At 44.2% G+C, this 27,446-nt stretch overlaps 15 non-coding genes and 1 pseudogene across 15 annotated transcripts; all 16 read right to left on the bottom strand.

The window, feature by feature from the left end:
* Window positions 1–115: 115 nt before the first annotated feature.
* Window positions 116–306, bottom strand: LOC141214586 (U2 spliceosomal RNA). Its single transcript, XR_012283789.1, has one exon. It is a non-coding gene; the product is annotated as a U2 spliceosomal RNA (small nuclear RNA).
* A 1,115-nt stretch (window positions 307–1,421) lies between these two features.
* Window positions 1,422–1,612, bottom strand: LOC141214587 (U2 spliceosomal RNA). Its single transcript, XR_012283790.1, has one exon. It is a non-coding gene; the product is annotated as a U2 spliceosomal RNA (small nuclear RNA).
* Window positions 1,613–2,727: 1,115 nt separating this feature from the next.
* On the bottom strand, window positions 2,728–2,918 carry LOC141214588 (U2 spliceosomal RNA). Its single transcript, XR_012283791.1, has one exon. It is a non-coding gene; the product is annotated as a U2 spliceosomal RNA (small nuclear RNA).
* A 1,115-nt stretch (window positions 2,919–4,033) lies between these two features.
* LOC141214487 (U2 spliceosomal RNA) lies at window positions 4,034–4,224 on the bottom strand. Its single transcript, XR_012283693.1, has one exon. It is a non-coding gene; the product is annotated as a U2 spliceosomal RNA (small nuclear RNA).
* A 1,115-nt stretch (window positions 4,225–5,339) lies between these two features.
* On the bottom strand, window positions 5,340–5,543 carry LOC141214948 (U2 spliceosomal RNA; annotated as a pseudogene).
* Window positions 5,544–11,649: 6,106 nt separating this feature from the next.
* LOC141214589 (U2 spliceosomal RNA) lies at window positions 11,650–11,840 on the bottom strand. Its single transcript, XR_012283792.1, has one exon. It is a non-coding gene; the product is annotated as a U2 spliceosomal RNA (small nuclear RNA).
* Window positions 11,841–12,955: 1,115 nt separating this feature from the next.
* LOC141214590 (U2 spliceosomal RNA) lies at window positions 12,956–13,146 on the bottom strand. Its single transcript, XR_012283793.1, has one exon. It is a non-coding gene; the product is annotated as a U2 spliceosomal RNA (small nuclear RNA).
* A 1,115-nt stretch (window positions 13,147–14,261) lies between these two features.
* LOC141214591 (U2 spliceosomal RNA) lies at window positions 14,262–14,452 on the bottom strand. The gene has a single exon (XR_012283794.1). It is a non-coding gene; the product is annotated as a U2 spliceosomal RNA (small nuclear RNA).
* A 1,115-nt stretch (window positions 14,453–15,567) lies between these two features.
* Window positions 15,568–15,758, bottom strand: LOC141214594 (U2 spliceosomal RNA). Its single transcript, XR_012283796.1, has one exon. It is a non-coding gene; the product is annotated as a U2 spliceosomal RNA (small nuclear RNA).
* A 1,115-nt stretch (window positions 15,759–16,873) lies between these two features.
* On the bottom strand, window positions 16,874–17,064 carry LOC141214595 (U2 spliceosomal RNA). Its single transcript, XR_012283797.1, has one exon. It is a non-coding gene; the product is annotated as a U2 spliceosomal RNA (small nuclear RNA).
* Window positions 17,065–18,179: 1,115 nt separating this feature from the next.
* LOC141214596 (U2 spliceosomal RNA) lies at window positions 18,180–18,370 on the bottom strand. The gene has a single exon (XR_012283798.1). It is a non-coding gene; the product is annotated as a U2 spliceosomal RNA (small nuclear RNA).
* A 1,112-nt stretch (window positions 18,371–19,482) lies between these two features.
* On the bottom strand, window positions 19,483–19,673 carry LOC141214597 (U2 spliceosomal RNA). Its single transcript, XR_012283799.1, has one exon. It is a non-coding gene; the product is annotated as a U2 spliceosomal RNA (small nuclear RNA).
* Window positions 19,674–20,788: 1,115 nt separating this feature from the next.
* Window positions 20,789–20,979, bottom strand: LOC141214598 (U2 spliceosomal RNA). Its single transcript, XR_012283800.1, has one exon. It is a non-coding gene; the product is annotated as a U2 spliceosomal RNA (small nuclear RNA).
* Window positions 20,980–22,094: 1,115 nt separating this feature from the next.
* On the bottom strand, window positions 22,095–22,285 carry LOC141214600 (U2 spliceosomal RNA). The gene has a single exon (XR_012283802.1). It is a non-coding gene; the product is annotated as a U2 spliceosomal RNA (small nuclear RNA).
* A 1,115-nt stretch (window positions 22,286–23,400) lies between these two features.
* LOC141214601 (U2 spliceosomal RNA) lies at window positions 23,401–23,591 on the bottom strand. The gene has a single exon (XR_012283803.1). It is a non-coding gene; the product is annotated as a U2 spliceosomal RNA (small nuclear RNA).
* Window positions 23,592–24,706: 1,115 nt separating this feature from the next.
* Window positions 24,707–24,892, bottom strand: LOC141214972 (U2 spliceosomal RNA). The gene has a single exon (XR_012284146.1). It is a non-coding gene; the product is annotated as a U2 spliceosomal RNA (small nuclear RNA).
* Between the last annotated feature and the right edge of the window lie 2,554 nt (window positions 24,893–27,446).

A 27,446-nucleotide genomic window follows, 5' to 3' on the forward strand; every position in this document is an offset into this window, starting at 1 on the left:
CCAATGAGGAGAAGAAAAGCAAAGCCAAAGAGTCCATCCCAAAATCCGACAAACAAGCAAAATGAACAAAAAACATTGAATTCAATTCTTTCTGATTTTAGAAACTGCATTAAAGAAGGGGTGCACCGGTCCTGGAGATACTGCAATACCAGGTCAATGCGTGGAGTGGACAGAGCAAGCTCTTTTTCCATCTCCCTGTTCTAAAAATCCATTTAATATATGGTCCCCAGATAGGGGACGTATCAGATATTAAACTGATAAGAACAGATACTACACTTGATCTTAGCCAAAAGGCCGAGAAGCGATAACCAGAATTGGTTTCAAACTACGGAGCCACCCAAGGATCCTGAAAAGTCCATTTGTGGAGATGAGCTCCTGGACTCCCGTTAAGAAGACATGTTGTCAACCTCTAGATCCCTTACATGCCTGCACTTTTCGGCTTGCTGCTGCTGCAATCCACGCGTTTTAGATCTGCATAACTCCACCTCTTTAAACACAGCACCTTCACCCCCTGCTGTTCCCACCCGCCTCAACACCGTTGGAAGGGAGGAGAACCAATTAAGGCGGGGGGTGGGGTGGAACGAGCAGCTGTCTACCCTTAGCAGGAGGGCTCCTGATTACATACCTCTCCTGCTGCTGCTGCTGCTGGCTGTCCAGCAGCAGACTGAAGGTGGCTGCTGCTGTGCACAGGTATATAAAGGCTCAGAGCCTATTATGACACGCGCAGTCAGCGTTCCATTGCCACATTCCATCTACTGCAGGCAGGATACCTGGCTGGCTGAATGTCGCTGAGAAGCTCACAGAGACCGCCATAAGCAACAGTTTAACAGAATGCCACAGACTAATCAACCAAACTTTTTGGGTTGGGTTCTCTTTTATAGTCTGCAGGCATTAAATGAAAGAAGTCAGTGTTCCAGCAGAAGGAGACAACGTTTCAGAAAAGGCATTGTAGCAAACCAAAAAAGAAATTTTAAGCGCAGCAGAGTAACCAGCGCACATACCTGTTAGCTCAGGTGAGTTTAAAAGGCTGCTGTTGATAACAAGGGCATTTGCTAAATAGATGGTGTGTGTGCAACAATATACTGAAAGGTAAATTATATTGTGCAGCTTATCTCACCACCTGTAGTTATTTAGGTGAAAGCTCCAAAATGCTTGCCTAATATGTCTGTTTATCCAAAAGGAAGTAAAAAGGGAGAGCTAGAAAGATAGCATTGCATCACATTACATGGCAATGCAATGCACAGTTGCTGAAGTTGAACCAAAATGAGCTTGTAATCTGGCTTCTGCAACTTTGAACATGAAAAATCCAATGAGGAGAAGAAAAGCAAAGCCAAAGAGTCCATCCCAAAATCCGACAAACAAGCAAAATGAACAAAAAACATTGAATTCAATTCTTTCTGATTTTAGAAACTGCATTAAAGAAGGGGTGCACCGGTCCTGGAGATACTGCAATACCAGGTCAATGCGTGGAGTGGACAGAGCAAGCTCTTTTTCCATCTCCCTGTTCTAAAAATCCATTTAATATATGGTCCCCAGATAGGGGACGTATCAGATATTAAACTGATAAGAACAGATACTACACTTGATCTTAGCCAAAAGGCCGAGAAGCGATAACCAGAATTGGTTTCAAACTACGGAGCCACCCAAGGATCCTGAAAAGTCCATTTGTGGAGATGAGCTCCTGGACTCCCGTTAAGAAGACATGTTGTCAACCTCTAGATCCCTTACATGCCTGCACTTTTCGGCTTGCTGCTGCTGCAATCCACGCGTTTTAGATCTGCATAACTCCACCTCTTTAAACACAGCACCTTCACCCCCTGCTGTTCCCACCCGCCTCAACACCGTTGGAAGGGAGGAGAACCAATTAAGGCGGGGGGTGGGGTGGAACGAGCAGCTGTCTACCCTTAGCAGGAGGGCTCCTGATTACATACCTCTCCTGCTGCTGCTGCTGCTGGCTGTCCAGCAGCAGACTGAAGGTGGCTGCTGCTGTGCACAGGTATATAAAGGCTCAGAGCCTATTATGACACGCGCAGCCAGCGTTCCATTGCCACATTCCATCTACTGCAGGCAGGATACCTGGCTGGCTGAATGTCGCTGAGAAGCTCACAGAGACCGCCATAAGCAACAGTTTAACAGAATGCCACAGACTAATCAACCAAACTTTTTGGGTTGGGTTCTCTTTTATAGTCTGCAGGCATTAAATGAAAGAAGTCAGTGTTCCAGCAGAAGGAGACAACGTTTCAGAAAAGGCATTGTAGCAAACCAAAAAAGAAATTTTAAGCGCAGCAGAGTAACCAGCGCACATACCTGTTAGCTCAGGTGAGTTTAAAAGGCTGCTGTTGATAACAAGGGCATTTGCTAAATAGATGGTGTGTGTGCAACAATATACTGAAAGGTCAATTATATTGTGCAGCTTATCTCACCACCTGTAGTTATTTAGGTGAAAGCTCCAAAATGCTTGCCTAATATGTCTGTTTATCCAAAAGGAAGTAAAAAGGGAGAGCTAGAAAGATAGCATTGCATCACATTACATGGCAATGCAATGCACAGTTGCTGAAGTTGAACCAAAATGAGCTTGTAATCTGGCTTCTGCAACTTTGAACATGAAAAATCCAATGAGGAGAAGAAAAGCAAAGCCAAAGAGTCCATCCCAAAATCCGACAAACAAGCAAAATGAACAAAAAACATTGAATTCAATTCTTTCTGATTTTAGAAACTGCATTAAAGAAGGGGTGCACCGGTCCTGGAGATACTGCAATACCAGGTCAATGCGTGGAGTGGACAGAGCAAGCTCTTTTTCCATCTCCCTGTTCTAAAAATCCATTTAATATATGGTCCCCAGATAGGGGACGTATCAGATATTAAACTGATAAGAACAGATACTACACTTGATCTTAGCCAAAAGGCCGAGAAGCGATAACCAGAATTGGTTTCAAACTACGGAGCCACCCAAGGATCCTGAAAAGTCCATTTGTGGAGATGAGCTCCTGGACTCCCGTTAAGAAGACATGTTGTCAACCTCTAGATCCCTTACATGCCTGCACTTTTCGGCTTGCTGCTGCTGCAATCCACGCGTTTTAGATCTGCATAACTCCACCTCTTTAAACACAGCACCTTCACCCCCTGCTGTTCCCACCCGCCTCAACACCGTTGGAAGGGAGGAGAACCAATTAAGGCGGGGGGTGGGGTGGAACGAGCAGCTGTCTACCCTTAGCAGGAGGGCTCCTGATTACATACCTCTCCTGCTGCTGCTGCTGCTGGCTGTCCAGCAGCAGACTGAAGGTGGCTGCTGCTGTGCACAGGTATATAAAGGCTCAGAGCCTATTATGACACGCGCAGCCAGCGTTCCATTGCCACATTCCATCTACTGCAGGCAGGATACCTGGCTGGCTGAATGTCGCTGAGAAGCTCACAGAGACCGCCATAAGCAACAGTTTAACAGAATGCCACAGACTAATCAGCCAAACTTTTTGGGTTGGGTTCTCTTTTATAGTCTGCAGGCATTAAATGAAAGAAGTCAGTGTTCCAGCAGAAGGAGACAACGTTTCAGAAAAGGCATTGTAGCAAACCAAAAAAGAAATTTTAAGCGCAGCAGAGTAACCAGCGCACATACCTGTTAGCTCAGGTGAGTTTAAAAGGCTGCTGTTGATAACAAGGGCATTTGCTAAATAGATGGTGTGTGTGCAACAATATACTGAAAGGTCAATTATATTGTGCAGCTTATCTCACCACCTGTAGTTATTTAGGTGAAAGCTCCAAAATGCTTGCCTAATATGTCTGTTTATCCAAAAGGAAGTAAAAAGGGAGAGCTAGAAAGATAGCATTGCATCACATTACATGGCAATGCAATGCACAGTTGCTGAAGTTGAACCAAAATGAGCTTGTAATCTGGCTTCTGCAACTTTGAACATGAAAAATCCAATGAGGAGAAGAAAAGCAAAGCCAAAGAGTCCATCCCAAAATCCGACAAACAAGCAAAATGAACAAAAAACATTGAATTCAATTCTTTCTGATTTTAGAAACTGCATTAAAGAAGGGGTGCACCGGTCCTGGAGATACTGCAATACCAGGTCAATGCGTGGAGTGGACAGAGCAAGCTCTTTTTCCATCTCCCTGTTCTAAAAATTCATTTAATATATGGTCCCCAGATAGGGGACGTATCAGATATTAAACTGATAAGAACAGATACTACACTTGATCTTAGCCAAAAGGCCGAGAAGCGATAACCAGAATTGGTTTCAAACTACGGAGCCACCCAAGGATCCTGAAAAGTCCATTTGTGGAGATGAGCTCCTGGACTCCCGTTAAGAAGACATGTTGTCAACCTCTAGATCCCTTACATGCCTGCACTTTTCGGCTTGCTGCTGCTGCAATCCACGCGTTTTAGATCTGCATAACTCCACCTCTTTAAACACAGCACCTTCACCCCCTGCTGTTCCCACCCGCCTCAACACCGTTGGAAGGGAGGAGAACCAATTAAGGCGGGGGGTGGGGTGGAACGAGCAGCTGTCTACCCTTAGCAGGAGGGCTCCTGATTACATACCTCTCCTGCTGCTGCTGCTGCTGGCTGTCCAGCAGCAGACTGAAGGTGGCTGCTGCTGTGCACAGGTATATAAAGGCTCAGAGCCTATTATGACACGCGCAGCCAGCGTTCCATTGCCACATTCCATCTACTGCAGGCAGGATACCTGGCTGGCTGAATGTCGCTGAGAAGCTCACAGAGACCGCCATAAGCAACAGTTTAACAGAATGCCACAGACTAATCAGCCAAACTTTTTGGGTTGGGTTCTCTTTTATAGTCTGCAGGCATTAAATGAAAGAAGTCAGTGTTCCAGCAGAAGGAGACAACGTTTCAGAAAAGGCATTGTAGCAAACCAAAAAAGAAATTTTAAGCGCAGCAGAGTAACCAGCGCACATACCTGTTAGCTCAGGTGAGTTTAAAAGGCTGCTGTTGATAACAAGGGCATTTGCTAAATAGATGGTGTGTGTGCAACAATATACTGAAAGGTCAATTATATTGTGCAGCTTATCTCACCACCTGTAGTTATTTAGGTGAAAGCTCCAAAATGCTTGCCTAATATGTCTGTTTATCCAAAAGGAAGTAAAAAGGGAGAGCTAGAAAGATAGCATTGCATCACATTACATGGCAATGCAATGCACAGTTGCTGAAGTTGAACCAAAATGAGCTTGTAATCTGGCTTCTGCAACTTTGAACATGAAAAATCCAATGAGGAGAAGAAAAGCAAAGCCAAAGAGTCCATCCCAAAATCCGACAAACAAGCAAAATGAACAAAAAACATTGAATTCAATTCTTTCTGATTTTAGAAAGTGCATTAAAGAAGGGGTGCACCGGTCCTGGAGATACTGCAATACCAGGTCAATGCGTGGAGTGGACAGAGCAAGCTCTTTTTCCATCTCCCTGTTCTAAAAATCCATTTAATATATGGTCCCCAGATAGGGGACGTATCAGATATTAAACTGATAAGAACAGATTTTTTTTTTTTTTTTTAAACCATTCAGTTTAGTTTTTTAGCAAACAGTATGAATTTCTCCAAAATTTGCTACTTAAAACTTCTCATCATCATGGTTCTATTTATTTAGCAGTAGTATAAGACGAAATATAATCACAAGGGAACATCCTTTACGTAACACAAATGCAGAAACTTCAAGGAATCACAAAGAAAAAAATCACTGGTATTTGATAAGGTAATGCCACTTTTTAAATTTCCAAATCCCTTCGGCATCTGTGCCACCACCGCCTCTGCTGTCCAACTTATATATCAGGTATAGTCTTGAAAGAATAAGTCTAACACATTCATTCACTGATAAAGATTTCCTTTTGAAAAGTCCAAGGTTCCTTGCATCCCACAAACTCTCCATCACACAAGCCATTATCAACCATAAAATTCTATCTTTAGACCGACTACACGCACCAATTCCAAACATCGCCACACGCCAATCCACAAAATTCACGCCTGCTAAACCCTTACACAATCCACCTACACACTTCCACACACTGTACGCGTACTCACAATCCCACATAACATGCCTGACAGTCTCACAACCACCACATCCCACTCTCGGACACACATCTGTTCTTATCAACTCTCTTTTCTTCTGCACTTCTCTCACAGGTAAAATATTATGTAAAGTCATCCACACAACATCCTTCTGTTTGTTTGACATCCCATACGTATCTAACTTCTTCCATGCATCTGAAACCTCATTCCCTCTCAGCCCAACAATATTACACTCTACCTCATTTGCACTCATTCTTTTCACCACATTCTTGGTCATTCTAAAATCATTCATTCCCACACTCAACAAATCATGCTTTCTCACAAATTTCTCAATCACCTCATACCAAACAGGACACTTAAAGGCCACAGGCACACTCGCATCTCTCTTCCTCCAGCATAACCCATACAACATCCATCCAGCAGAATAATTAGCCATAAAAGCACCTTTATTGCCTTTACCCAGCAAAATAACCACAGTCTTAATATAATTAAGGCCTAAAAAAACTTCAATATTGGGAAAGGCCAGCCCACCATGCTGACAAGCCTTAAAAAGGCTCTCCCGCTTCAACTTCTCCATCTTACTACACCACAGGAATGTGAATACCAACTTCTCTATTCTCTTAATTTTCCTGTAAGGAGAAGGAAAAACAGTCGCCACATAAAGCAGGATAGGGAGAATCACTGCTTTGATAATTAACACCTTACCACGCAGAGTCAATTCTCTCATTCGCCAAAAATTCAATTTACGTTCAACCCGCATACCACACTCTTCCCAACTTTCATTCCCTTTTAAGTCATCATTAAATAATACGCCCAAAATCTTGATTGCACCCTCTTCACACTTTACACCATCCATACGAATACTACTATCTCCAAAACATTTAAAACTACATTTATTCCAATTTACCCTAAAACCAGACGCACCAACAAAAAAATCCAAAAGCAATTTAATTCTACTCAAAGAAGCCATACTTTCACTCACAACCACAACATCATCCATATAACCTAACACTTTCACATGCTTACCACCACTACCAGGCACCAACAAACCTCTCATCATTTTATCCCGTCTAATCAAACATAACAATGGTTCTATTACACATACAAATAAGACGGGGGACATAGGACACCCCTGCCTTACTCCTGACCTAATCTTCACTTTGTCACACAGCCACCCATTAACCAAGAACTCACTTGACACACAATCATACAATGATTTTACACAATTCACAAATTCTCTAGGAAACCCCATTCTTTCCAGTACTTTAAACAAAAACACATGCGAAACCCTGTCAAACGCCTTCTCAAAATCAATAGCTAAAGTCATACATTTCTGCTTTCTATCCTTGCAATCCCCAATCATATCTCTCAACAATAACAAGTTATCACTCATACTTCTTCCAGGCACTGCACATACTTGGTCCTCCTCCACAACACTACCAATCACTTCACGCATACGATTTGCCAGTAACTTACTGTAGACCTTATAATCCGAATTCAGCAGTGTTATTGGTCTCCAGTTTTCCAAACGTTTCCTCTCACCCTTTTTATACACAAGCACAACCACTCCTTCTTTCATTGATTCACACAACCTACCATTCACCCACATATACTTACATACCTCAGTCAAATCTGTTCCCAAAACTTCCCATGCTTTCACATACAACTCTACAGGTATACCATCTTTCCCAGGAGTCTTACTCTTTTTAGCACTCCACACCACATTCTTCACTTCATCCAGAACTACATCCTCACACAATAGATCACGCTCCTCAGAATCAAGTTTTTTCTCCACACCATTCAGAACATATGACACAAGCCCAGAGTCAATCCATTTCTCATCATACAACTTGCTATAAAACCTATTCACTTCTTTCAGCACATCCTCACCCATACAGTTGGTTCCACTTTCATTCACAACTTCATTCATATCAGTCTTCCTACCATTCATTTTTTTAAAAAAGAACCTCGTACACTTCTCATTTTTCTCCAGGTGCTCAATTTTAGTACGATATATAATTTCCTTTCCTTTCTCATCCAACACACGCTTCAATTCATTCTTAGCCTCAGTAAGTTGATCAGACATCTCCAAACCACTTGCAACACACTTTCTCAACCAGTCAATCCGTCTATTAAGGTCATTAAACCTATTCCTATATCTGGCAGCTTTTCTATAGCCCCACTTTTTGAAGAAAGTTTTAAATTGCACTTTCACCCAGTCCCACCAGTCAAGAACACACACAAAATCCTTCTTACGCATTCTCCATCTTTCATACTTTACATTAAACTCATTCATCACCTCATCATCCTCTAACAGCCTTGCATTCAACTTCCATACCCCACCGCCATACACTTGGTCACCATTCGCACAAAACACGCCTCTCAAACATTCATGGTCCGAAAAAGGTACCTTTTGTTGAGAAAAATCCAAACATACCATATTTTTAGAAAATAACATTAAATCAATTCTGGAATGAATCTCACCACGGTCAGCATGGTATGTCGGCGGTGGTGGCATGCCAAGAACAACAACTGCTGCATCTAAAAAGGAAAAATCACAAATTAAATGGGACAATTTCTTTCCTGTTATGTCACACTTTCCTTCTGTGACACAATTAACGTCCCCAACAAAAATAGTGGGAGATTTCCCTGGAAGAAAAAAACTTAATTTTTCAAGAAGAGCAAGCCGCTCTTCCTTCCCTGTAGGGCAATATAAATTAATAATTCTGACCCGCCACCCTCTATAACTCAAAAATGCAATTAAACATCGGCCCACCTCCACCACAATATAACTATCAATAGAGATTTCTTTATTCCCAACTAATATCCCCACCCCATCATTTTTATTATGATTAGACCCTGACCAGATATGCTGTCCGTAAGGCCAGTCTTTGTCACAAGGAGCATCCTGAATCCCACACTCCTGAAGGCAAAAAACATCAGCACCTAAATGTTTCAGGTAGTCCAGAACAGTTGTTCTTCTGATTTTAGATCTGATCTGCCTTACATTTAGGGACACTACATCCCAACCAGATTGGCAAGACATTAATTAATGAAAAGAAATACATGACTCAATGTTGATCACACCATACTCATCCATTATCATCAGACTGGGAAAGCACCCCAAAGGTGTTGATGCTCTCAGGGATGCCAAGGTAAGGAGCATCAGGGGAGAAGACATCCTGCGGGTAAATGCGGTCACTTGCAGGACTGTCGCACCCTCCGCTGGCAGGTGAGTACTCTCGTCTGGGTTTTTTATTGGCCAGTTCAGGAGTATCATCATCATCAAAAGACCTCCCAGAAGTAAAGTCTCCTTGGCCACCATCCCTGGCCACCTCTTCGTCTGTAGCACCCCAGGACAATGCAGGGGTTCGAGCTAGAGACACATCCATGTCACCCTCACCACATATTTCGGACTGATGAGGGAGGTCCACATCCAACTCGGAGATCTCCATACCTGGCCCAGCAGGGGCCGGAGGGTCCAACAGGCTCTGGGCCTCACCCACCAGATCTTCAACCTCAGGGGGCTCCGTCTCAGCATTGATCTCTGCAGTAGTCACCTGTGGGGTAACAGCAGGGACAGTAGGCTTACCTTTGGTCACTTCGGAGAAGGACCTAGGCTTGACTTTAGCCTTACAATCCCGAATCACATGTCCTTCCTCCCCGCAGGCATCACATACCACCGGGTTGGAACAATCCTTCGCCAGATGACCGTACTTGTTGCACTTTCTACAGTTTGGCAATTGCTTGCAGAAATCCTGGATATGCCCGAACATGTTGCATCTCCTGCAGAACAATGGCGCCTCGGGAAAAAACAGATATCCAGAGTCTCTTCCAATTGTAAAGTTCAGGGGAGGATAGTGAATACCTCCAGGACCATGAGGGTCTATCCCAAACCTCACAAAGTATTTATACTTCCCAGTCCACAGCCCTTCTCCATTTAAGATTTTATGGGAGAATTGCACAAAAATGCAGTGTCTTCTCAGGAATGCAGTGATATCATCCCGGGAGATAAAGGGGTTGTGCATGAATATTATCACCGGGATATCCCCCTTAGAGTAGAGTACAGTGAAGATAAGTCCATCCAGCTGAGGGTGCTCTGAAAGGACTTGAAGAGTTTTGAAAAGGTTTTGGCAAGCCGCCATAGAAGAAAGCACCAAGACGTACCTATGCTCCCTTCTGAACTCCTGCAAACAGATGATCTCCGACTTCTGGATCTTCAGGATTTCATAGAAAATGGCGTTGACCAGGTATGACAACGAGAAATGGTCCTTCTTCTCCTCAGAGACGTCGATACGGAAAGCATTCTTGACCCGGGGATCCCCGGTCCCAGCAAAACGAAGCTTGACACCCATGGTCGCTTCAGGAATCGCCTTCTCGTTTCCTCCTCACTCTCCCCCTATAGCAGCATCCAGCTTAAGCCACCGAAGTGGCGATGCTGGAAGGCCGAGGGCTAGTACACAAGGAACCTCTTGTCCAAACACTAGGTCTGAGCCAAAAGGCCGAGAAGCGATAACCAGAATTGGTTTCAAACTACGGAGCCACCCAAGGATCCTGAAAAGTCCATTTGTGGAGATGAGCTCCTGGACTCCCGTTAAGAAGACATGTTGTCAACCTCTAGATCCCTTACATGCCTGCACTTTTCGGCTTGCTGCTGCTGCAATCCACGCGTTTTAGATCTGCATAACTCCACCTCTTTAAACACAGCACCTTCACCCCCTGCTGTTCCCACCCGCCTCAACACCGTTGGAAGGGAGGAGAACCAATTAAGGCGGGGGGTGGGGTGGAACGAGCAGCTGTCTACCCTTAGCAGGAGGGCTCCTGATTACATACCTCTCCTGCTGCTGCTGCTGCTGGCTGTCCAGCAGCAGACTGAAGGTGGCTGCTGCTGTGCACAGGTATATAAAGGCTCAGAGCCTATTATGACACGCGCAGCCAGCGTTCCATTGCCACATTCCATCTACTGCAGGCAGGATACCTGGCTGGCTGAATGTCGCTGAGAAGCTCACAGAGACCGCCATAAGCAACAGTTTAACAGAATGCCACAGACTAATCAACCAAACTTTTTGGGTTGGGTTCTCTTTTATAGTCTGCAGGCATTAAATGAAAGAAGTCAGTGTTCCAGCAGAAGGAGACAACGTTTCAGAAAAGGCATTGTAGCAAACCAAAAAAGAAATTTTAAGCGCAGCAGAGTAACCAGCGCACATACCTGTTAGTTCAGGTGAGTTTAAAAGGCTGCTGTTGATAACAAGGGCATTTGCTAAATAGATGGTGTGTGTGCAACAATATACTGAAAGGTCAATTATATTGTGCAGCTTATCTCACCACCTGTAGTTATTTAGGTGAAAGCTCCAAAATGCTTGCCTAATATGTCTGTTTATCCAAAAGGAAGTAAAAAGGGAGAGCTAGAAAGATAGCATTGCATCACATTACATGGCAATGCAATGCACAGTTGCTGAAGTTGAACCAAAATGAGCTTGTAATCTGGCTTCTGCAACTTTGAACATGAAAAATCCAATGAGGAGAAGAAAAGCAAAGCCAAAGAGTCCATCCCAAAATCCGACAAACAAGCAAAATGAACAAAAAACATTGAATTCAATTCTTTCTGATTTTAGAAACTGCATTAAAGAAGGGGTGCACCGGTCCTGGAGATACTGCAATACCAGGTCAATGCGTGGAGTGGACAGAGCAAGCTCTTTTTCCATCTCCCTGTTCTAAAAATCCATTTAATATATGGTCCCCAGATAGGGGACGTATCAGATATTAAACTGATAAGAACAGATACTACACTTGATCTTAGCCAAAAGGCCGAGAAGCGATAACCAGAATTGGTTTCAAACTACGGAGCCACCCAAGGATCCTGAAAAGTCCATTTGTGGAGATGAGCTCCTGGACTCCCGTTAAGAAGACATGTTGTCAACCTCTAGATCCCTTACATGCCTGCACTTTTCGGCTTGCTGCTGCTGCAATCCACGCGTTTTAGATCTGCATAACTCCACCTCTTTAAACACAGCACCTTCACCCCCTGCTGTTCCCACCCGCCTCAACACCGTTGGAAGGGAGGAGAACCAATTAAGGCGGGGGGTGGGGTGGAACGAGCAGCTGTCTACCCTTAGCAGGAGGGCTCCTGATTACATACCTCTCCTGCTGCTGCTGCTGCTGGCTGTCCAGCAGCAGACTGAAGGTGGCTGCTGCTGTGCACAGGTATATAAAGGCTCAGAGCCTATTATGACACGCGCAGCCAGCGTTCCATTGCCACATTCCATCTACTGCAGGCAGGATACCTGGCTGGCTGAATGTCGCTGAGAAGCTCACAGAGACCGCCATAAGCAACAGTTTAACAGAATGCCACAGACTAATCAACCAAACTTTTTGGGTTGGGTTCTCTTTTATAGTCTGCAGGCATTAAATGAAAGAAGTCAGTGTTCCAGCAGAAGGAGACAACGTTTCAGAAAAGGCATTGTAGCAAACCAAAAAAGAAATTTTAAGCGCAGCAGAGTAACCAGCGCACATACCTGTTAGCTCAGGTGAGTTTAAAAGGCTGCTGTTGATAACAAGGGCATTTGCTAAATAGATGGTGTGTGTGCAACAATATACTGAAAGGTCAATTATATTGTGCAGCTTATCTCACCACCTGTAGTTATTTAGGTGAAAGCTCCAAAATGCTTGCCTAATATGTCTGTTTATCCAAAAGGAAGTAAAAAGGGAGAGCTAGAAAGATAGCATTGCATCACATTACATGGCAATGCAATGCACAGTTGCTGAAGTTGAACCAAAATGAGCTTGTAATCTGGCTTCTGCAACTTTGAACATGAAAAATCCAATGAGGAGAAGAAAAGCAAAGCCAAAGAGTCCATCCCAAAATCCGACAAACAAGCAAAATGAACAAAAAACATTGAATTCAATTCTTTCTGATTTTAGAAACTGCATTAAAGAAGGGGTGCACCGGTCCTGGAGATACTGCAATACCAGGTCAATGCGTGGAGTGGACAGAGCAAGCTCTTTTTCCATCTCCCTGTTCTAAAAATCCATTTAATATATGGTCCCCAGATAGGGGACGTATCAGATATTAAACTGATAAGAACAGATACTACACTTGATCTTAGCCAAAAGGCCGAGAAGCGATAACCAGAATTGGTTTCAAACTACGGAGCCACCCAAGGATCCTGAAAAGTCCATTTGTGGAGATGAGCTCCTGGACTCCCGTTAAGAAGACATGTTGTCAACCTCTAGATCCCTTACATGCCTGCACTTTTCGGCTTGCTGCTGCTGCAATCCACGCGTTTTAGATCTGCATAACTCCACCTCTTTAAACACAGCACCTTCACCCCCTGCTGTTCCCACCCGCCTCAACACCCTTGGAAGGGAGGAGAACCAATTAAGGCGGGGGGTGGGGTGGAACGAGCAGCTGTCTACCCTTAGCAGGAGGGCTCCTGATTACATACCTCTCCTGCTGCTGCTGCTGCTGGCTGTCCAGCAGCAGACTGAAGGTGGCTGCTGCTGTGCACAGGTATATAAAGGCTCAGAGCCTATTATGACACGCGCAGCCAGCGTTACATTGCCACATTCCATCTACTGCAGGCAGGATACCTGGCTGGCTGAATGTCGCTGAGAAGCTCACAGAGACCGCCATAAGCAACAGTTTAACAGAATGCCACAGACTAATCAACCAAACTTTTTGGGTTGGGTTCTCTTTTATAGTCTGCAGGCATTAAATGAAAGAAGTCAGTGTTCCAGCAGAAGGAGACAACGTTTCAGAAAAGGCATTGTAGCAAACCAAAAAAGAAATTTTAAGCGCAGCAGAGTAACCAGCGCACATACCTGTTAGCTCAGGTGAGTTTAAAAGGCTGCTGTTGATAACAAGGGCATTTGCTAAATAGATGGTGTGTGTGCAACAATATACTGAAAGGTCAATTATATTGTGCAGCTTATCTCACCACCTGTAGTTATTTAGGTGAAAGCTCCAAAATGCTTGCCTAATATGTCTGTTTATCCAAAAGGAAGTAAAAAGGGAGAGCTAGAAAGATAGCATTGCATCACATTACATGGCAATGCAATGCACAGTTGCTGAAGTTGAACCAAAATGAGCTTGTAATCTGGCTTCTGCAACTTTGAACATGAAAAATCCAATGAGGAGAAGAAAAGCAAAGCCAAAGAGTCCATCCCCAAATCCGACAAACAAGCAAAATGAACAAAAAACATTGAATTCAATTCTTTCTGATTTTAGAAACTGCATTAAAGAAGGGGTGCACCGGTCCTGGAGATACTGCAATACCAGGTCAATGCGTGGAGTGGACAGAGCAAGCTCTTTTTCCATCTCCCTGTTCTAAAAATCCATTTAATATATGGTCCCCAGATAGGGGACGTATCAGATATTAAACTGATAAGAACAGATACTACACTTGATCTTAGCCAAAAGGCCGAGAAGCGATAACCAGAATTGGTTTCAAACTACGGAGCCACCCAAGGATCCTGAAAAGTCCATTTGTGGAGATGAGCTCCTGGACTCCCGTTAAGAAGACATGTTGTCAACCTCTAGATCCCTTACATGCCTGCACTTTTCGGCTTGCTGCTGCTGCAATCCACGCGTTTTAGATCTGCATAACTCCACCTCTTTAAACACAGCACCTTCACCCCCTGCTGTTCCCACCCGCCTCAACACCGTTGGAAGGGAGGAGAACCAATTAAGGCGGGGGGTGGGGTGGAACGAGCAGCTGTCTACCCTTAGCAGGAGGGCTCCTGATTACATACCTCTCCTGCTGCTGCTGCTGCTGGCTGTCCAGCAGCAGACTGAAGGTGGCTGCTGCTGTGCACAGGTATATAAAGGCTCAGAGCCTATTATGACACGCGCAGCCAGCGTTCCATTGCCACATTCCATCTACTGCAGGCAGGATACCTGGCTGGCTGAATGTCGCTGAGAAGCTCACAGAGACCGCCATAAGCAACAGTTTAACAGAATGCCACAGACTAATCAACCAAACTTTTTGGGTTGGGTTCTCTTTTATAGTCTGCAGGCATTAAATGAAAGAAGTCAGTGTTCCAGCAGAAGGAGACAACGTTTCAGAAAAGGCATTGTAGCAAACCAAAAAAGAAATTTTAAGCGCAGCAGAGTAACCAGCGCACATACCTGTTAGCTCAGGTGAGTTTAAAAGGCTGCTGTTGATAACAAGGGCATTTGCTAAATAGATGGTGTGTGTGCAACAATATACTGAAAGGTCAATTATATTGTGCAGCTTATCTCACCACCTGTAGTTATTTAGGTGAAAGCTCCAAAATGCTTGCCTAATATGTCTGTTTATCCAAAAGGAAGTAAAAAGGGAGAGCTAGAAAGATAGCATTGCATCACATTACATGGCAATGCAATGCACAGTTGCTGAAGTTGAACCAAAATGAGCTTGTAATCTGGCTTCTGCAACTTTGAACATGAAAAATCCAATGAGGAGAAGAAAAGCAAAGCCAAAGAGTCCATCCCCAAATCCGACAAACAAGCAAAATGAACAAAAAACATTGAATTCAATTCTTTCTGATTTTAGAAACTGCATTAAAGAAGGGGTGCACCGGTCCTGGAGATACTGCAATACCAGGTCAATGCGTGGAGTGGACAGAGCAAGCTCTTTTTCCATCTCCCTGTTCTAAAAATCCATTTAATATATGGTCCCCAGATAGGGGACGTATCAGATATTAAACTGATAAGAACAGATACTACACTTGATCTTAGCCAAAAGGCCGAGAAGCGATAACCAGAATTGGTTTCAAACTACGGAGCCACCCAAGGATCCTGTAAAGGCCATTTGTGGAGATGAGCTCCTGGACTCCCGTTAAGAAGACATGTTGTCAACCTCTAGATCCCTTACATGCCTGCACTTTTCGGCTTGCTGCTGCTGCAATCCACGCGTTTTAGATCTGCATAACTCCACCTCTTTAAACACAGCACCTTCACCCCCTGCTGTTCCCACCCGCCTCAACACCGTTGGAAGGGAGGAGAACCAATTAAGGCGGGGGGTGGGGTGGAACGAGCAGCTGTCTACCCTTAGCAGGAGGGCTCCTGATTACATACCTCTCCTGCTGCTGCTGCTGCTGGCTGTCCAGCAGCAGACTGAAGGTGGCTGCTGCTGTGCACAGGTATATAAAGGCTCAGAGCCTATTATGACACGCGCAGCCAGCGTTCCATTGCCACATTCCATCTACTGCAGGCAGGATACCTGGCTGGCTGAATGTCGCTGAGAAGCTCACAGAGACCGCCATAAGCAACAGTTTAACAGAATGCCACAGACTAATCAACCAAACTTTTTGGGTTGGGTTCTCTTTTATAGTCTGCAGGCATTAAATGAAAGAAGTCAGTGTTCCAGCAGAAGGAGACAACGTTTCAGAAAAGGCATTGTAGCAAACCAAAAAAGAAATTTTAAGCGCAGCAGAGTAACCAGCGCACATACCTGTTAGCTCAGGTGAGTTTAAAAGGCTGCTGTTGATAACAAGGGCATTTGCTAAATAGATGGTGTGTGTGCAACAATATACTGAAAGGTCAATTATATTGTGCAGCTTATCTCACCACCTGTAGTTATTTAGGTGAAAGCTCCAAAATGCTTGCCTAATATGTCTGTTTATCCAAAAGGAAGTAAAAAGGGAGAGCTAGAAAGATAGCATTGCATCACATTACATGGCAATGCAATGCACAGTTGCTGAAGTTGAACCAAAATGAGCTTGTAATCTGGCTTCTGCAACTTTGAACATGAAAAATCCAATGAGGAGAAGAAAAGCAAAGCCAAAGAGTCCATCCCCAAATCCGACAAACAAGCAAAATGAACAAAAAACATTGAATTCAATTCTTTCTGATTTTAGAAACTGCATTAAAGAAGGGGTGCACCGGTCCTGGAGATACTGCAATACCAGGTCAATGCGTGGAGTGGACAGAGCAAGCTCTTTTTCCATCTCCCTGTTCTAAAAATCCATTTAATATATGGTCCCCAGATAGGGGACGTATCAGATATTAAACTGATAAGAACAGATACTACACTTGATCTTAGCCAAAAGGCCGAGAAGCGATAACCAGAATTGGTTTCAAACTACGGAGCCACCCAAGGATCCTGAAAAGTCCATTTGTGGAGATGAGCTCCTGGACTCCCGTTAAGAAGACATGTTGTCAACCTCTAGATCCCTTACATGCCTGCACTTTTCGGCTTGCTGCTGCTGCAATCCACGCGTTTTAGATCTGCATAACTCCACCTCTTTAAACACAGCACCTTCACCCCCTGCTGTTCCCACCCGCCTCAACACCCTTGGAAGGGAGGAGAACCAATTAAGGCGGGGGGTGGGGTGGAACGAGCAGCTGTCTACCCTTAGCAGGAGGGCTCCTGATTACATACCTCTCCTGCTGCTGCTGCTGCTGGCTGTCCAGCAGCAGACTGAAGGTGGCTGCTGCTGTGCACAGGTATATAAAGGCTCAGAGCCTATTATGACACGCGCAGCCAGCGTTCCATTGCCACATTCCATCTACTGCAGGCAGGATACCTGGCTGGCTGAATGTCGCTGAGAAGCTCACAGAGACCGCCATAAGCAACAGTTTAACAGAATGCCACAGACTAATCAACCAAACTTTTTGGGTTGGGTTCTCTTTTATAGTCTGCAGGCATTAAATGAAAGAAGTCAGTGTTCCAGCAGAAGGAGACAACGTTTCAGAAAAGGCATTGTAGCAAACCAAAAAAGAAATTTTAAGCGCAGCAGAGTAACCAGCGCACATACCTGTTAGCTCAGGTGAGTTTAAAAGGCTGCTGTTGATAACAAGGGCATTTGCTAAATAGATGGTGTGTGTGCAACAATATACTGAAAGGTCAATTATATTGTGCAGCTTATCTCACCACCTGTAGTTATTTAGGTGAAAGCTCCAAAATGCTTGCCTAATATGTCTGTTTATCCAAAAGGAAGTAAAAAGGGAGAGCTAGAAAGATAGCATTGCATCACATTACATGGCAATGCAATGCACAGTTGCTGAAGTTGAACCAAAATGAGCTTGTAATCTGGCTTCTGCAACTTTGAACATGAAAAATCCAATGAGGAGAAGAAAAGCAAAGCCAAAGAGTCCATCCCCAAATCCGACAAACAAGCAAAATGAACAAAAAACATTGAATTCAATTCTTTCTGATTTTAGAAACTGCATTAAAGAAGGGGTGCACCGGTCCTGGAGATACTGCAATACCAGGTCAATGCGTGGAGTGGACAGAGCAAGCTCTTTTTCCATCTCCCTGTTCTAAAAATCCATTTAATATATGGTCCCCAGATAGGGGACGTATCAGATATTAAACTGATAAGAACAGATACTACACTTGATCTTAGCCAAAAGGCCGAGAAGCGATAACCAGAATTGGTTTCAAACTACGGAGCCACCCAAGGATCCTGAAAAGTCCATTTGTGGAGATGAGCTCCTGGACTCCCGTTAAGAAGACATGTCAACCTCTAGATCCCTTACATGCCTGCACTTTTCGGCTTGCTGCTGCTGCAATCCACGCGTTTTAGATCTGCATAACTCCACCTCTTTAAACACAGCACCTTCACCCCCTGCTGTTCCCACCCGCCTCAACACCCTTGGAAGGGAGGAGAACCAATTAAGGCGGGGGGTGGGGTGGAACGAGCAGCTGTCTACCCTTAGCAGGAGGGCTCCTGATTACATACCTCTCCTGCTGCTGCTGCTGCTGGCTGTCCAGCAGCAGACTGAAGGTGGCTGCTGCTGTGCACAGGTATATAAAGGCTCAGAGCCTATTATGACACGCGCAGCCAGCGTTCCATTGCCACATTCCATCTACTGCAGGCAGGATACCTGGCTGGCTGAATGTCGCTGAGAAGCTCACAGAGACCGCCATAAGCAACAGTTTAACAGAATGCCACAGACTAATCAACCAAACTTTTTGGGTTGGGTTCTCTTTTATAGTCTGCAGGCATTAAATGAAAGAAGTCAGTGTTCCAGCAGAAGGAGACAACGTTTCAGAAAAGGCATTGTAGCAAACCAAAAAAGAAATTTTAAGCGCAGCAGAGTAACCAGCGCACATACCTGTTAGCTCAGGTGAGTTTAAAAGGCTGCTGTTGATAACAAGGGCATTTGCTAAATAGATGGTGTGTGTGCAACAATATACTGAAAGGTCAATTATATTGTGCAGCTTATCTCACCACCTGTAGTTATTTAGGTGAAAGCTCCAAAATGCTTGCCTAATATGTCTGTTTATCCAAAAGGAAGTAAAAAGGGAGAGCTAGAAAGATAGCATTGCATCACATTACATGGCAATGCAATGCACAGTTGCTGAAGTTGAACCAAAATGAGCTTGTAATCTGGCTTCTGCAACTTTGAACATGAAAAATCCAATGAGGAGAAGAAAAGCAAAGCCAAAGAGTCCATCCCAAAATCCGACAAACAAGCAAAATGAACAAAAAACATTGAATTCAATTCTTTCTGATTTTAGAAACTGCATTAAAGAAGGGGTGCACCGGTCCTGGAGATACTGCAATACCAGGTCAATGCGTGGAGTGGACAGAGCAAGCTCTTTTTCCATCTCCCTGTTCTAAAAATCCATTTAATATATGGTCCCCAGATAGGGGACGTATCAGATATTAAACTGATAAGAACAGATACTACACTTGATCTTAGCCAAAAGGCCGAGAAGCGATAACCAGAATTGGTTTCAAACTACGGAGCCACCCAAGGATCCTGAAAAGTCCATTTGTGGAGATGAGCTCCTGGACTCCCGTTAAGAAGACATGTTGTCAACCTCTAGATCCCTTACATGCCTGCACTTTTCGGCTTGCTGCTGCTGCAATCCACGCGTTTTAGATCTGCATAACTCCACCTCTTTAAACACAGCACCTTCACCCCCTGCTGTTCCCACCCGCCTCAACACCGTTGGAAGGGAGGAGAACCAATTAAGGCGGGGGGTGGGGTGGAACGAGCAGCTGTCTACCCTTAGCAGGAGGGCTCCTGATTACATACCTCTCCTGCTGCTGCTGCTGCTGGCTGTCCAGCAGCAGACTGAAGGTGGCTGCTGCTGTGCACAGGTATATAAAGGCTCAGAGCCTATTATGACACGCGCAGCCAGCGTTCCATTGCCACATTCCATCTACTACAGGCAGGATACCTGGCTGGCTGAATGTCGCTGAGAAGCTCACAGAGACCGCCATAAGCAACAGTTTAACAGAATGCCACAGACTAATCAACCAAACTTTTTGGGTTGGGTTCTCTTTTATAGTCTGCAGGCATTAAATGAAAGAAGTCAGTGTTCCAGCAGAAGGAGACAACGTTTCAGAAAAGGCATTGTAGCAAACCAAAAAAGAAATTTTAAGCGCAGCAGAGTAACCAGCGCACATACCTGTTAGCTCAGGTGAGTTTAAAAGGCTGCTGTTGATAACAAGGGCATTTGCTAAATAGATGGTGTGTGTGCAACAATATACTGAAAGGTCAATTATATTGTGCAGCTTATCTCACCACCTGTAGTTATTTAGGTGAAAGCTCCAAAATGCTTGCCTAATATGTCTGTTTATCCAAAAGGAAGTAAAAAGGGAGAGCTAGAAAGATAGCATTGCATCACATTACATGGCAATGCAATGCACAGTTGCTGAAGTTGAACCAAAATGAGCTTGTAATCTGGCTTCTGCAACTTTGAACATGAAAAATCCAATGAGGAGAAGAAAAGCAAAGCCAAAGAGTCCATCCCCAAATCCGACAAACAAGCAAAATGAACAAAAAACATTGAATTCAATTCTTTCTGATTTTAGAAACTGCATTAAAGAAGGGGTGCACCGGTCCTGGAGATACTGCAATACCAGGTCAATGCGTGGAGTGGACAGAGCAAGCTCTTTTTCCATCTCCCTGTTCTAAAAATCCATTTAATATATGGTCCCCAGATAGGGGACGTATCAGATATTAAACTGATAAGAACAGATACTACACTTGATCTTAGCCAAAAGGCCGAGAAGCGATAACCAGAATTGGTTTCAAACTACGGAGCCACCCAAGGATCCTGAAAAGTCCATTTGTGGAGATGAGCTCCTGGACTCCCGTTAAGAAGACATGTTGTCAACCTCTAGATCCCTTACATGCCTGCACTTTTCGGCTTGCTGCTGCTGCAATCCACGCGTTTTAGATCTGCATAACTCCACCTCTTTAAACACAGCACCTTCACCCCCTGCTGTTCCCACCCGCCTCAACACCCTTGGAAGGGAGGAGAACCAATTAAGGCGGGGGGTGGGGTGGAACGAGCAGCTGTCTACCCTTAGCAGGAGGGCTCCTGATTACATACCTCTCCTGCTGCTGCTGCTGCTGGCTGTCCAGCAGCAGACTGAAGGTGGCTGCTGCTGTGCACAGGTATATAAAGGCTCAGAGCCTATTATGACACGCGCAGCCAGCGTTCCATTGCCACATTCCATCTACTGCAGGCAGGATACCTGGCTGGCTGAATGTCGCTGAGAAGCTCACAGAGACCGCCATAAGCAACAGTTTAACAGAATGCCACAGACTAATCAACCAAACTTTTTGGGTTGGGTTCTCTTTTATAGTCTGCAGGCATTAAATGAAAGAAGTCAGTGTTCCAGCAGAAGGAGACAACGTTTCAGAAAAGGCATTGTAGCAAACCAAAAAAGAAATTTTAAGCGCAGCAGAGTAACCAGCGCACATACCTGTTAGCTCAGGTGAGTTTAAAAGGCTGCTGTTGATAACAAGGGCATTTGCTAAATAGATGGTGTGTGTGCAACAATATACTGAAAGGTCAATTATATTGTGCAGCTTATCTCACCACCTGTAGTTATTTAGGTGAAAGCTCCAAAATGCTTGCCTAATATGTCTGTTTATCCAAAAGGAAGTAAAAAGGGAGAGCTAGAAAGATAGCATTGCATCACATTACATGGCAATGCAATGCACAGTTGCTGAAGTTGAACCAAAATGAGCTTGTAATCTGGCTTCTGCAACTTTGAACATGAAAAATCCAATGAGGAGAAGAAAAGCAAAGCCAAAGAGTCCATCCCCAAATCCGACAAACAAGCAAAATGAACAAAAAACATTGAATTCAATTCTTTCTGATTTTAGAAACTGCATTAAAGAAGGGGTGCACCGGTCCTGGAGATACTGCAATACCAGGTCAATGCGTGGAGTGGACAGAGCAAGCTCTTTTTCCATCTCCCTGTTCTAAAAATCCATTTAATATATGGTCCCCAGATAGGGGACGTATCAGATATTAAACTGATAAGAACAGATACTACACTTGATCTTAGCCAAAAGGCCGAGAAGCGATAACCAGAATTGGTTTCAAACTACGGAGCCACCCAAGGATCCTGAAAAGTCCATTTGTGGAGATGAGCTCCTGGACTCCCGTTAAGAAGACATGTTGTCAACCTCTAGATCCCTTACATGCCTGCACTTTTCGGCTTGCTGCTGCTGCAATCCACGCGTTTTAGATCTGCATAACTCCACCTCTTTAAACACAGCACCTTCACCCCCTGCTGTTCCCACCCGCCTCAACACCGTTGGAAGGGAGGAGAACCAATTAAGGCGGGGGGTGGGGTGGAACGAGCAGCTGTCTACCCTTAGCAGGAGGGCTCCTGATTACATACCTCTCCTGCTGCTGCTGCTGCTGGCTGTCCAGCAGCAGACTGAAGGTGGCTGCTGCTGTGCACAGGTATATAAAGGCTCAGAGCCTATTATGACACGCGCAGCCAGCGTTCCATTGCCACATTCCATCTACTGCAGGCAGGATACCTGGCTGGCTGAATGTCGCTGAGAAGCTCACAGAGACCGCCATAAGCAACAGTTTAACAGAATGCCACAGACTAATCAACCAAACTTTTTGGGTTGGGTTCTCTTTTATAGTCTGCAGGCATTAAATGAAAGAAGTCAGTGTTCCAGCAGAAGGAGACAACGTTTCAGAAAAGGCATTGTAGCAAACCAAAAAAGAAATTTTAAGCGCAGCAGAGTAACCAGCGCACATACCTGTTAGCTCAGGTGAGTTTAAAAGGCTGCTGTTGATAACAAGGGCATTTGCTAAATAGATGGTGTGTGTGCAACAATATACTGAAAGGTCAATTATATTGTGCAGCTTATCTCACCACCTGTAGTTATTTAGGTGAAAGCTCCAAAATGCTTGCCTAATATGTCTGTTTATCCAAAAGGAAGTAAAAAGGGAGAGCTAGAAAGATAGCATTGCATCACATTACATGGCAATGCAATGCACAGTTGCTGAAGTTGAACCAAAATGAGCTTGTAATCTGGCTTCTGCAACTTTGAACATGAAAAATCCAATGAGGAGAAGAAAAGCAAAGCCAAAGTGTCCATCCCCAAATCCGACAAACAAGCAAAATGAACAAAAAACATTGAATTCAATTCTTTCTGATTTTAGAAACTGCATTAAAGAAGGGGTGCACCGGTCCTGGAGATACTGCAATACCAGGTCAATGCGTGGAGTGGACAGAGCAAGCTCTTTTTCCATCTCCCTGTTCTAAAAATCCATTTAATATATGGTCCCCAGATAGGGGACGTATCAGATATTAAACTGATAAGAACAGATACTACACTTGATCTTAGCCAAAAGGCCGAGAAGCGATAACCAGAATTGGTTTCAAACTACGGAGCCACCCAAGGATCCTGAAAAGTCCATTTGTGGAGATGAGCTCCTGGACTCCCGTTAAGAAGACATGTTGTCAACCTCTAGATCCCTTACATGCCTGCACTTTTCGGCTTGCTGCTGCTGCAATCCACGCGTTTTAGATCTGCATAACTCCACCTCTTTAAACACAGCACCTTCACCCCCTGCTGTTCCCACCCGCCTCAACACCGTTGGAAGGGAGGAGAACCAATTAAGGCGGGGGGTGGGGTGGAACGAGCAGCTGTCTACCCTTAGCAGGAGTGCTCCTGATTACATACCTCTCCTGCTGCTGCTGCTGCTGGCTGTCCAGCAGCAGACTGAAGGTGGCTGCTGCTGTGCACAGGTATATAAAGGCTCAGAGCCTATTATGACACGCGCAGCCAGCGTTCCATTGCCACATTCCATCTACTGCAGGCAGGATACCTGGCTGGCTGAATGTCGCTGAGAAGCTCACAGAGACCGCCATAAGCAACAGTTTAACAGAATGCCACAGACTAATCAACCAAACTTTTTGGGTTGGGTTCTCTTTTATAGTCTGCAGGCATTAAATGAAAGAAGTCAGTGTTCCAGCAGAAGGAGACAACGTTTCAGAAAAGGCATTGTAGCAAACCAAAAAAGAAATTTTAAGCGCAGCAGAGTAACCAGCGCACATACCTGTTAGCTCAGGTGAGTTTAAAAGGCTGCTGTTGATAACAAGGGCATTTGCTAAATAGATGGTGTGTGTGCAACAATATACTGAAAGGTCAATTATATTGTGCAGCTTATCTCACCACCTGTAGTTATTTAGGTGAAAGCTCCAAAATGCTTGCCTAATATGTCTGTTTATCCAAAAGGAAGTAAAAAGGGAGAGCTAGAAAGATAGCATTGCATCACATTACATGGCAATGCAATGCACAGTTGCTGAAGTTGAACCAAAATGAGCTTGTAATCTGGCTTCTGCAACTTTGAACATGAAAAATCCAATGAGGAGAAGAAAAGCAAAGCCAAAGTGTCCATCCCCAAATCCGACAAACAAGCAAAATGAACAAAAAACATTGAATTCAATTCTTTCTGATTTTAGAAACTGCATTAAAGAAGGGGTGCACCGGTCCTGGAGATACTGCAATACCAGGTCAATGCGTGGAGTGGACAGAGCAAGCTCTTTTTCCATCTCCCTGTTCTAAAAATCCATTTAATATATGGTCCCCAGATAGGGGACGTATCAGATATTAAACTGATAAGAACAGATTTTTTTTTTTTTTTTTTTCTTAACACTCAGATTACAAGTACCATCTCGATTCCATACTTCTGAAAACGGTGATGGACCAAATCCATCATCGTGTAATTTTAAAACAAAAAAACATTATTTAATGCATATACAAAAAAAACAAAACAACAACCAGTATTTCCTCTCAGACACATAATATATAGAGGAAGGAAACAAAACACATTACTGCATTCCTCCCTTCAACGCATAATATGTTAGATACTCCAACAGTCCTTTCTCTTGCGAGAAAGATTCAAAGTTTGTATTCACATAATCTATCCATGTCCTTCCCACCTTATAGGTTTCAAAAAACCTCTCTTTATTTGCCTTCACACTTGCGATTACCTTTGGAAAAAAAGCTTCAAAACACACACCACTTCCCTTCATTTCCGCAATTCCTTTTTTAACTTTGTCCATTTCTTTATCAGCTTCCTCCTCTTCTGTTTGCCTCTGAACCTCTACCGTCTTCTTTTTTTCTTTCTTTTCCGCCTTTGCACTTTCCATCTTCTCCTTATTACTCTTTCTCTTTGGGCATTCCTTAAACCTATGCCCAATTTCCATACACAGGTTACACTTATTCCTTTCTACTGGACATGATTTAGAAACATGTCCTTCCGCTTTACACTTCCAACACTTTTCTGCAGTACAGTCTTCACGTTTATGACCATATACCTCACAAATTGAACAAAAGGAATCCATCCCATTAAAGAATAAATTCCCACTTACTTTACCAAGCTTAAACCTTTGAGGCGGGTAGGAAAAACTCCTATCCTTGTTCATGTTAAATTCCACAAAAAATTTCCACTTTCCCGTCCATACTCCGAATTCATTCATTACTTTACCTTTTGATACTACAGACTTGGCAAAACCACTCAAAAACGTGACAATGTCCTCTTCTGGAACCAGTGGTGAAAACATTTTCACTGTCACCATCTTTTCACTACTAAATACGTGACGTTGAAACCGAATTCCAACAAACTTCTCATGTCTCAATTCATCAAAAGAATCCATATAGTTCTCCAAAATCTTCCTAGACTCAAAAAACACGTCATAGACACCCTTTTGGGGATAATCCATAACTGCCACGATGTCTTCTTTATTCACCTTTGCGACACCCAAGATGATCTCCTTCATAATAAACCGAAAGTCCTTAACCTTCTGACAGTCTCTCCGGACAAAAATCCGGAAAGCGGTCTCCACACGTGCATGTTCTGGAACCTCCAACTTCGGCCACAACTCCGCCTCTGTTGCCATGATTCTCCAACAGAATGAGCGTAATCTCCACTCCAACACACAGAAGGAGCGAGTATGATCACTTCCCGTTGTCTGGGGACTAAGCCGACACGCCTATAGCAGCAAGGGGGTGAAGTCCCCACAATTAGGTAAGGACGATCCCCCAAGGCCGACGAGCCAGGTACCCTAGACACCTCCAACCAAAACCAAGGCAGCAATCGCTAAATCACTGCACTTGATCTTAGCCAAAAGGCCGAGAAGCGATAACCAGAATTGGTTTCAAACTACGGAGCCACCCAAGGATCCTGAAAAGTCCATTTGTGGAGATGAGCTCCTGGACTCCCGTTAAGAAGACATGTTGTCAACCTCTAGATCCCTTACATGCCTGCACTTTTCGGCTTGCTGCTGCTGCAATCCACGCGTTTTAGATCTGCATAACTCCACCTCTTTAAACACAGCACCTTCACCCCCTGCTGTTCCCACCCGCCTCAACACCGTTGGAAGGGAGGAGAACCAATTAAGGCGGGGGGTGGGGTGGAATGAGCAGCTGTCTACCCTTAGCAGGAGGGCTCCTGATTACATACCTCTCCTGCTGCTGCTGCTGCTGGCTGTCCAGCAGCAGACTGAAGGTGGCTGCTGCTGTGCACAGGTATATAAAGGCTCAGAGCCTATTATGACACGCGCAGCCAGCGTTCCATTGCCACATTCCATCTACTGCAGGCAGGATACCTGGCTGGCTGAATGTCGCTGAGAAGCTCACAGAGACCGCCATAAGCAACAGTTTAACAGAATGCCACAGACTAATCAACCAAACTTTTTGGGTTGGGTTCTCTTTTATAGTCTGCAGGCATTAAATGAAAGAAGTCAGTGTTCCAGCAGAAGGAGACAACGTTTCAGAAAAGGCATTGTAGCAAACCAAAAAAGAAATTTTAAGCGCAGCAGAGTAACCAGCGCACATACCTGTTAGCTCAGGTGAGTTTAAAAGGCTGCTGTTGATAACAAGGGCATTTGCTAAATAGATGGTGTGTGTGCAACAATATACTGAAAGGTCAATTATATTGTGCAGCTTATCTCACCACCTGTAGTTATTTAGGTGAAAGCTCCAAAATGCTTGCCTAATATGTCTGTTTATCCAAAAGGAAGTAAAAAGGGAGAGCTAGAAAGATAGCATTGCATCACATTACATGGCAATGCAATGCACAGTTGCTGAAGTTGAACCAAAATGAGCTTGTAATCTGGCTTCTGCAACTTTGAACATGAAAAATCCAATGAGGAGAAGAAAAGCAAAGCCAAAGAGTCCATCCCCAAATCCGACAAACAAGCAAAATGAACAAA

This window comes from Phyllobates terribilis, unplaced genomic scaffold (genome assembly GCF_046119375.1).
Source record: "Phyllobates terribilis strain yellow unplaced genomic scaffold, ASM4611937v1 Scaffold_223__1_contigs__length_3252167, whole genome shotgun sequence".
Lineage (NCBI taxonomy): Eukaryota > Metazoa > Chordata > Amphibia > Anura > Dendrobatidae > Phyllobates > Phyllobates terribilis.